Source organism: Bos javanicus, chromosome 10 (genome assembly GCF_032452875.1).
Source record: "Bos javanicus breed banteng chromosome 10, ARS-OSU_banteng_1.0, whole genome shotgun sequence".
Classification (NCBI taxonomy): Eukaryota; Metazoa; Chordata; class Mammalia; order Artiodactyla; family Bovidae; genus Bos; species Bos javanicus.
This window is the reverse complement of record NC_083877.1, coordinates 102,675,548-102,684,236: the sequence shown is the minus strand read 5'-3', so window position 1 is coordinate 102,684,236 and position 8,689 is coordinate 102,675,548. Positions and strand designations below refer to the sequence as shown.

General features: G+C 39.6%; 1 long non-coding RNA gene across 1 annotated transcript; it reads right to left on the bottom strand.

Moving 5' to 3' along the window:
- On the bottom strand, nucleotides 1–4,706 carry LOC133255120 (uncharacterized). Its single transcript, XR_009738891.1, has 2 exons — nucleotides 2,828–4,706; nucleotides 1–1,536 (listed from the first exon to the last, which is right to left on the bottom strand). It is a non-coding gene; the product is annotated as an uncharacterized LOC133255120 (long non-coding RNA).
- Between the last annotated feature and the right edge of the window lie 3,983 nt (nucleotides 4,707–8,689).

Here is an 8,689-nt window from a genome sequence, read left to right as displayed (position 1 = left end):
TTTTTAAAACCAGGCTTTTTTAATTCAGTGTACTGAATGGCAACAATCTATAGTTTCTGCATAAGGTCATGGGAAAATCCTAACCAGGTTATCCGTCTGTCCTGAGCAACACAGCACACTTCATATATAGATGCAGTGGTACTGACGGCAGCTGAATTTTCAAACAAACTGGATGATTTTTAGTATATTTAAGGGAAGTGCAGAGGCACTGCCTACAGATGTGGCCACATTCTGTAAAGTAGACATGTCATTTACTCAGTTCAATCTCTCGAGTGCCCATCCATACAATTTCAACAGTGGATATAACCAAGTAATGTGCAACTTAAAGTCTCTTCTTCCAGGGCGTTATGGTAGGTGCTGTTGGTCACAGATGCATCTCTGTCCCTTATCACCCTTCTTATCACTGCTCACCACACAGCTGCCCGTTTGGCCATGCAGTGACCTTGTATTTCCACCTGACCTCCTCCTTTCTTCAGTAATCACAACAGAGTCATGGTGAGTTAGGTTAATCACTGCAGGGTCTAGAGATTCACAAGTGAGTTCAGCTGTTTCATAACTTTCCCCAAGTCCTATCAGTTCCACTTCCAAGATCATGTCCAGAGTTGTGCCCCCTTCCACAGATGTGTGGAATTCTCTTGCTTGTCTGGAACTCACCTTGATACCATAGTACATTCTTGTGTTCTTTGTGCTTTTTAGATCCAGTGTTGAAATAAGTAACCTGTGCCAAAGTTTATAGTGAATGCTAAACAACAGTGGGAAAAGTGTCAGACTTTATTTTTCTGGGCTCCAAAATCACTGCAGATGGTGACTGCAGCCATGAAATTAAAAGATGCTTACTCCTTGGAAGGAAAGTTATGACCAACCTAAGTAGCATATTCAAAAGCAGAGATATTACTTTGCCAACAAAGGTCTATCTAGTCAAGGCTATGGTTTCTCCAGTTGTCACGTATGGATATGAGAGTTGGACTGTGAAGAAAGCTGAGTGCCGAAGAATTGATGCTTTTGAACTGTGGTGTTGGAGAAGACTCTTGAGAGTCCCTTGGACTGCAAGGAGATCTAACCAGTCCATTCTAAAGGAGATCAGTCCTGGATATTCATTGGAAGGACTGATACTAAAGCTGAAACTCCAATACTTTGGCCACTTCATGTGAAGAGTTGACTCATTGGAAAAGACCCTGATGCTGGGAGGGATTGAGGGCAGGAGGAGAAGGGGACGACAGAGGATGAGATGGCTGGATGGCATCACCGCCTCGATGGACATGAGTTTGAGTAAACTCCGGGAGTTGGTGATGGACAGGGAGGCCTGGCGTGCTGCGATTCATGGGGTCACAAAGAGTCAGACAGACGGAGCAACTGAACTGAACTGAAACTCCTCAATGTGCCACAGCTCTTGGTTGAGCTCAGATTTTCCAGTATATTTGAACTCTGATTCTGGTTCCATTCCTGTTTCCACCTCCACAACTACTGTGTTCCCACAGTGGGGTGGAGTGAATCTTCTGGGAGCCACTTACGAGAAAGCTCAATCTGAATTTTTAACTGAAGAAAAAGGAAAAATTAAGCATTAGTAATACTTAAAATAAGATTGACAGCAGTATAAAATATATAGATAAATAGAGGAAAGTATATTCAAAATTTTTGATAACTGTGCATTTAAACTAAGTTTAAACTTTGTGTCCCTCCTCATTCCATGTCCTGATGATGGTGAGGAGGAGAAGGAGAAGCCCAGTGGGCACTAACATAAAGAGAAGCACAAAATCATTAACCAAGGAGAAAGGGTCACTACTTCATCCAAGATCCATTATGAGAATCTCAAGAAAACACTTTTTTTTTTCTTCAGAGTGAAAATGGAGAGACTAAAAAGCTCTGTGTATATTTGAGTTTCTCATAGTAAATAAGAGACGAATGAACCAATTAGTCCATGCAGAGGTTCATCTTGGCCAGGATTCCCTTTCTAACAGAGGCAGCTAGTGAAGTTTTATCCTAGATTCTATTCTATAAAAGAGGGTATGGAGTCCAAGCATTAGCCATAGAGAGATTTGGTTTGAGTCTAGTCTCTGTGATATTGGGACATGTGACCTAGATAGTTAAAGTTCTCAAAACCTCAGCATGAAAATACTTCTTTAAAATTATTTTGTAACTTAAAAATAATGCATCATTAATCATCATTAGGGAAATGCAAATCAAAGCCATAATTAGATACCATTTTACACCAATTAGGATGACTATAATTAAAAAGATAGATATGGGGATTCTCTGGTACTCCAGTGGTTACAACTCAGTGCTTTCACTGCCATGGGCCCAGGGTTTGATCCCTAGTCAGGGAACGAAGATCCCACAAGCCACATGGCATGGCCAAAAAAAAAAATAGATAATAACAATTGTTCACCCAACACAGAGCACCTAAATACATAAAGCAAATATGAGCAGACAAACAGGAAGAAGTCAACAGTAACATAATAGTAGGGGACTTTAATACCCCCACATACATCAGTAGATCATCTAGACAGAAAATCAATAAGGAAACACTGCCTTAAACACTATATTAGAACAGCTGAACAGATATATATAGAACATTCCATGCAAAAGCAGTAGAATACACATTTTTTCAAGTGCACGTGGAACATTCTCCAGAATAGATAATGTACTAGGCCACAAAGGAAGTCTCAACAAACTTAAGAAAACTGAAATCATATCAGGCATCTTTCCAACCTCAATGCCATGAGACTAGAAATAACTACAAGGGGAAAAAACACATGGAGACTAAACAATATGCTACTAAACAATCAATGGATCACTGAAGAAATCAAAGAAGAAATTAAAAACATACCTGGAGACAAGACTTCCTGGCGGTTCAGTGGTTAAGACTCTGTGCTTCCAATGCAGAGGATGCAGGTTCAGTCCTTGGTCCTGAAACTAAGATCCCACATGCCTTGCAACATGGCCAAAAATAAATAAATAAAATTATCACATCTTAAAAGAAATACCTGGAGACAAACAAAAATGAAAATGCAGTGATCCAAAAATCTATGGGACACAATGAAAGCAGTTCTAAGGGGGAAGTTTATAGTGATACAAACCTACCCCAGGAATAAGAAAACTCTCAAATAAACAACCTAACTCTACATATATAGGAACTAGAAAAAGAAGAATAAACAAAACTCAAAAGTTAGTGTAAGGAAAGAAATCATAAAGGTGTCAGAGTGGAAATAAATGAAATTGGTACTTGAAAAATAGAAAAGATCTATGAAACGTCAGAGTTTTGTGTTTTTTTGTTGTTTTTTTTTTTTAAGATAAACAAAATTGATCAAGCATTAACCAGACCCATCAGGAAAAAGAGAGAGCCCAAATAAATGAAAACCAAAGCAAAAGAGAGATTACTGGGTACAATTATATGCCAATAAAATGGACAACCTAGAAGAAATGGAAAAATTCCTAGAAATGTACAGCCTCCCAAGACTGAATCAGGAAGAAAGAGAAAATATTAACTGACCAATTACTAGTATGAAATTGAATCAGTAATTCCAAAACTCCCAATCAAAAAAAAAAGCCCATGACCAGATGACTTACCATTTAGAGAACAGTTAACACCTATCCTTCTCAAACTCTTCCAAAAAACTGAAGAGGAAGGAATGCTTCTGAACTCACTGTATAAGACCAGTATCATCCTGGTACCAAAACCAAACAAATATCACAAAAAAAGAAAATTATATGCCAAAATCCTTGACAAACATAGATGTAAAAATCCTTACAAAATACAATATTAGCAAGTCAAATTCAACAATACCTTAAAAGGATCATATATCATGATCAAGTAATCCCAGAGATGCACGGATGGGTGAGCATTCACAGGACATCACATTAATTGTATATTGTCACCGTGCTTATTTAACTTCTATGCAGAGTACATCATGAGAAACTGGGCTGGAGGAAGCACAAGCTGGAATCAAGATTGCCAGGAGAAATATCAATAACCTCAGATATGCAGATGACACCACCTTTATGGCAGAAAGTGAAGAAGAACTAAAGAGCCTCTTGATGAAAGTGAAAGAGGAGAGTGAAAAACTTGGCTTAAAGCTCAACATTCAGAAAACGGAGATCATGGCATCCGGTCCCATCACTTCATGGCAAATAGATGGGGAAACAGTGGAAACAAGAACAGACTTTATTTCTCTGGGCTCCAAAATCACTGCAGATGGTGATTGAAGCCATGAAATTAAAAGACGCTTACTCCTTGGATAGAAAGTTATGACCAACCTAGACAGCATATTGAAAAGCAGAGATGTTACTTTGTCAACAAAGGTCTATCTAGTCAAGGCTATGGTTTTTCCAGTAGTCATGTATGGATTTGAGAGTTGGACTATAAAGAAAGCTGAGCGCAGAATTGATGCTTTTTTTTTTTTTTTTTTTTAGAATTGATGCTTTTGAACTGTGATGTTGGAGAAGACTCTTGAGAGTCCCTTGGACTGCAAAGAGATCCAACCAGTCATCCTAAAGGAGATCAGTCCTGGGTGTTCATTGGTAGGACTGATGTTGAAGCTAAAACTCTAATACTTTGGCCACCTGATGCAAAGAGCTGACTCATTTAAAAAGACCCTGATGCTGGGAGGGATTGGGGGCAGCAGGAGAAGGGGACAACAGAGGATGAGATGGTTGGACGGCATCACCGACTCGATGGACGTGGGTTTGGGTGAACTCCAGGAGTTGGTGATGGACAGGGAGGCTGCAGTTCATGGGGTCGCAAGGAGTCAGACATGAGTGAGTGACTGAACTGAACTGAATAAAAATTATATGATCATCTCAATTGATGCAGAAAAAGATTTTGACAAAATTAAACATTTACTTATGATTAAAAACTCAATGAAGTGGGTATAGAGGGAATATATACCTCAACATAAAAAAGGCCATACATGACAAGCCCACAACTAATGTTATACTCAATAATGAAAAGCTGAAAGATCAGAAATAGGACAAAGATACCTACTCTCCCCACTACTCTCACCACTTTTATTCAGTGTAGTATTGGAAGTCCTAACTATAGCAGTAAGACAAGAAAAAGAAAAAAAAAAGAAATCCAAGTTGGAAAGGAAGAAGTAAAACTTTCACTGTTTGCAGATGACATTATATTATATGTAGAAAATCCTAAAGACACCACCATAAATCTACTAGAACTCATCAATGAATTTGGTAAAGTAGCAGGATATGAAATTAATATACAGAAATCTGTTGCATTTCTATACAGTAACAATGAACTGTCAGAAAAATTAAGAAAACGGTACCAAAGAAACAATAAATCCTGCTGTGATGCTGTGTAAAAAAAGAAAGAAAACAGCCCCATTAACAGTCCTATCAAAAAGAATAAAATACCTAAGAATAAATCTAAGGACATAAAAGACCTGTACTCAGAAAACTATAAACAGCGATAAAAGAAATCAAAGATGAAATAAGCAGATGGAAAGATACACTGTGTCCATGGATTTGAAGAGTTAATATTGCTAAAGTGACCGTACTTCCCAAAATAATCTACAGATTCAGTCCAATCCCTATCACAATACCAGTGGCACTCTTCATATAATTCTAAAATTTGCAAAGAAACATAATAGATCCTGACTAGCCAAAATAATCTTGACAAAGAAGAACAAAGCTGACAGTCTCACATGCTCTGATTTCAAACTCTACTACAAAGCTACAGTCATCAAAACAGTATGCTACTGGCATCAGTTCAGTTCAGTTCAGTCGCTCAGTCGTGTCCGACTCTTTGCGACCCCATGAATCGCAGCACGCCAGGCCTCCCTGTCCATCACCATCTCACGGAGTTCACTCAGACTCACGTCCATCGAGTCAGTGATGCCATCCAGCCATCTCATCCTCTGTCGTCCCCTTCTCCTCCTGCCCCCAATCCCTCCCAGCATCAGAGTCTTTTCCAATGAATCAACTCTTCGCATGAGGTGGCCAAAGTACTGGAGTTTCAGCTTTAGCATCATTCCTTCCAAAGAACACCCAGGGCTGATCTCCTTTAGAATGGACTGGTTGGATCTCCTTGCACTCCAGAGGACTCTCCAAAGTCTTATCCAACACCATAGTTCAAAAGCATCAATTCTTCAGTGCTCAGCTTTCTTCACAGTCCAACTCTCACATCCATACATGACCACAGGAAAAACCATAGACTTGACTAGACAGATTTTTGTTGGCAAAGTAATGTCTCTGCTATCTAGGTTGGTCGTAATGTTCCTTGAAAGGAGTAAGTGTCTTTTAATTTCATGGCTGCAATCACCATCTGCAGTGATTTTGGAGCCCAAAAAAAATAAAGTCTGACACTGTCTCCACTGTTTCCCCATCTATTACCCATGTAGTGATGGGACCAGATGCCATGATCTTAGTTTTCTGAATGTTGAGCTTTAAGCCAACTTTTTCACTCTCCTCTTTCTCTTTCATCAAGAGGCTTTTTAGTTCCTCTTCACTTTCTTTCATAAGGGTGGTGTCATCTGCATATCTGAGGTTATTGATATTTCTCCCGGCAATCTTGGTTCCAGCTTGTGCTTCTTCCAGCCCAGCGTTTCTCATGACGAACTCTGCATATAAGTTAAATAAGCAGGGTGACCATATACAGCCTTGACGTACTCCTTTTCCTATTTGGAACCAGTCTGTTGTTCCATGTCCAGTTCTAACTGTTGTTTTCCTGACTTGCATATAGGTTTCTCAAGGGGCAGGTCAGGTTGTCTGGTATTCCCATCTCTTGAAGAATTTTCCACAGTTTATTGTGATCCACACAGTCAAAGGCTTTGGCATAGTCAATAAAGCAGAAATAGATGTTTTTTCTGGGACTCTCTTGCTTTTTCAATGATCCAGCGGATGTTGGCAATTTGATCTCTGGTTCCTCTGCCTTTTCTAAAACCAGCTTGAACATCTGGAAGTTCACGGTTCACGTATTGCTGAAGCCTGGCTTGGAGAATTGTGAGCATTACTTTACTAGCGTGTGAGATGAGTGCAATTGTGCGGTGGCTTGAACATTCTTTGGCATTGCCTTTCTTTGGGATTGGAGTGAAACTGACCTTTTCCAGTCCTGTGGCCACTGCTGAGTTTTCCAAATTTGCTGACATATTGAGTGCAGCACTTTCACAACATCATTTTTCAGGATTTGAAATAGCTCAACTGGAATTCCATCACCTCCACTAGCTTTTTTCGTAGTGATGCTTTCTAAGGCCCATTTGACTTCACACTCCAGGATGTCTGGCTCTACATGAGTGATCACACCATCATGATTATCTTGGTCTTGAAGATCTTTTTTGTACAGTTCTTCTGTGTATTCTTGCCACATCTTCTTAATATCTTCTGCTCCTGTTAGGTCCATACCATTTCTGTCCTTTATCAAGCCCATCTTTGCATGAAATGTTCCCTTGGTATCTCTAATTTTCTTGAAGAGATCTCTGGTTTTTCCCATTCTGTTATTTTCCTCTATTTCTTTGCATTGATCGCTGAAGAAGGCTTTCTTATCTCTCCTTGCTATTCTTTGGAACTCTGAATTCAGATGCTTATATCTTTCCTTTTCTCCTTTGCTTTTCACTTCTCTTCTTTTCACAGCTATTTATAAAGCCTCCCCCACACAGCCATTTTGCTTTTTTGCATTTCTTCTCCATGGGGATGGTCTTGATCCCTGTCTCCTGTACAATGTCACGAACCTCAGTCCATAGTTCATCAGGCACTCTTATCTATCAGATCTAGTCCCTTAAATCTATTTCTCACTTCCACTGTATAATCATAAGGGATTTGATTTAGGTCATACCTGAATGGTCTAGTGGTTTTCCCTACTTTCTTCAATTTAAGTCTGAATTTGGCAATAAGGAGTTCATGATCTGAGCCACAGTCAGCTCCTGTCTTGTTTTTGCTGACTGTATAGAGCTTCTCCATCTTTGGCTGCAAAGAATATAATCAATCTGATTTCGGTATTGACCATCTGGTGATGTCCGTGTGTAGAGTCTTCTCTTGTGTTGTTGGAAGAGGGTGTTTGCTATGACCAGTGCATTCTCTTGGCAAAACTCTATTAGCCTTTGCCCTGCTTCATTTCATACTCCTAGGCCAAATTTGCCTGTTACTCCAGGTATTTCTTGACTTCCTACTTTTGCATTCCAGTCCCCTGTAATGAAAAGGACATCTTTTTTGGGTGTTAGTTCTACAAGGTCTTGTAGGTCTTCATAGAACCGTTCAACTTCAGCTTCTTCAGCATTACTGGTTGGGGCATAGACTTGGATTACTGTGATATTGAATGGTTTGCCTTGGAAACGAACAGAGATCATTCTGTCATTTTTTAGATTGCATCCAAGTACTGCATTTCGGACTCTTTTGATGACCATGATGGCTACTCCATTTCTTCTAAGGGATTCCTGCTGAGAGAGTCATTTCCTAGGCAGGTTGATAAGGAGTCTAGGGGTCCCCAAGGAGAGAGGGGTCTGGAATTCTCAAGGAGGAAGAAAGGACAAACCTTTTTCCTTTCTCCACATTCCTTAGGATTATGTAACAATAATGTATCCTGCCTAAGGACAGTCTCTGGATTAAACCTTCTGTTATCTTAAAATGTAAATTATGGGAGTAGACCTGGTCTTTACAAGGATGTATCCTGCCTGAGGACAGTGTTATCTTAAAATGTAAATTATGGGAGTAGGTCTGATGAGGTCTTCACAACCTCCAGACATTC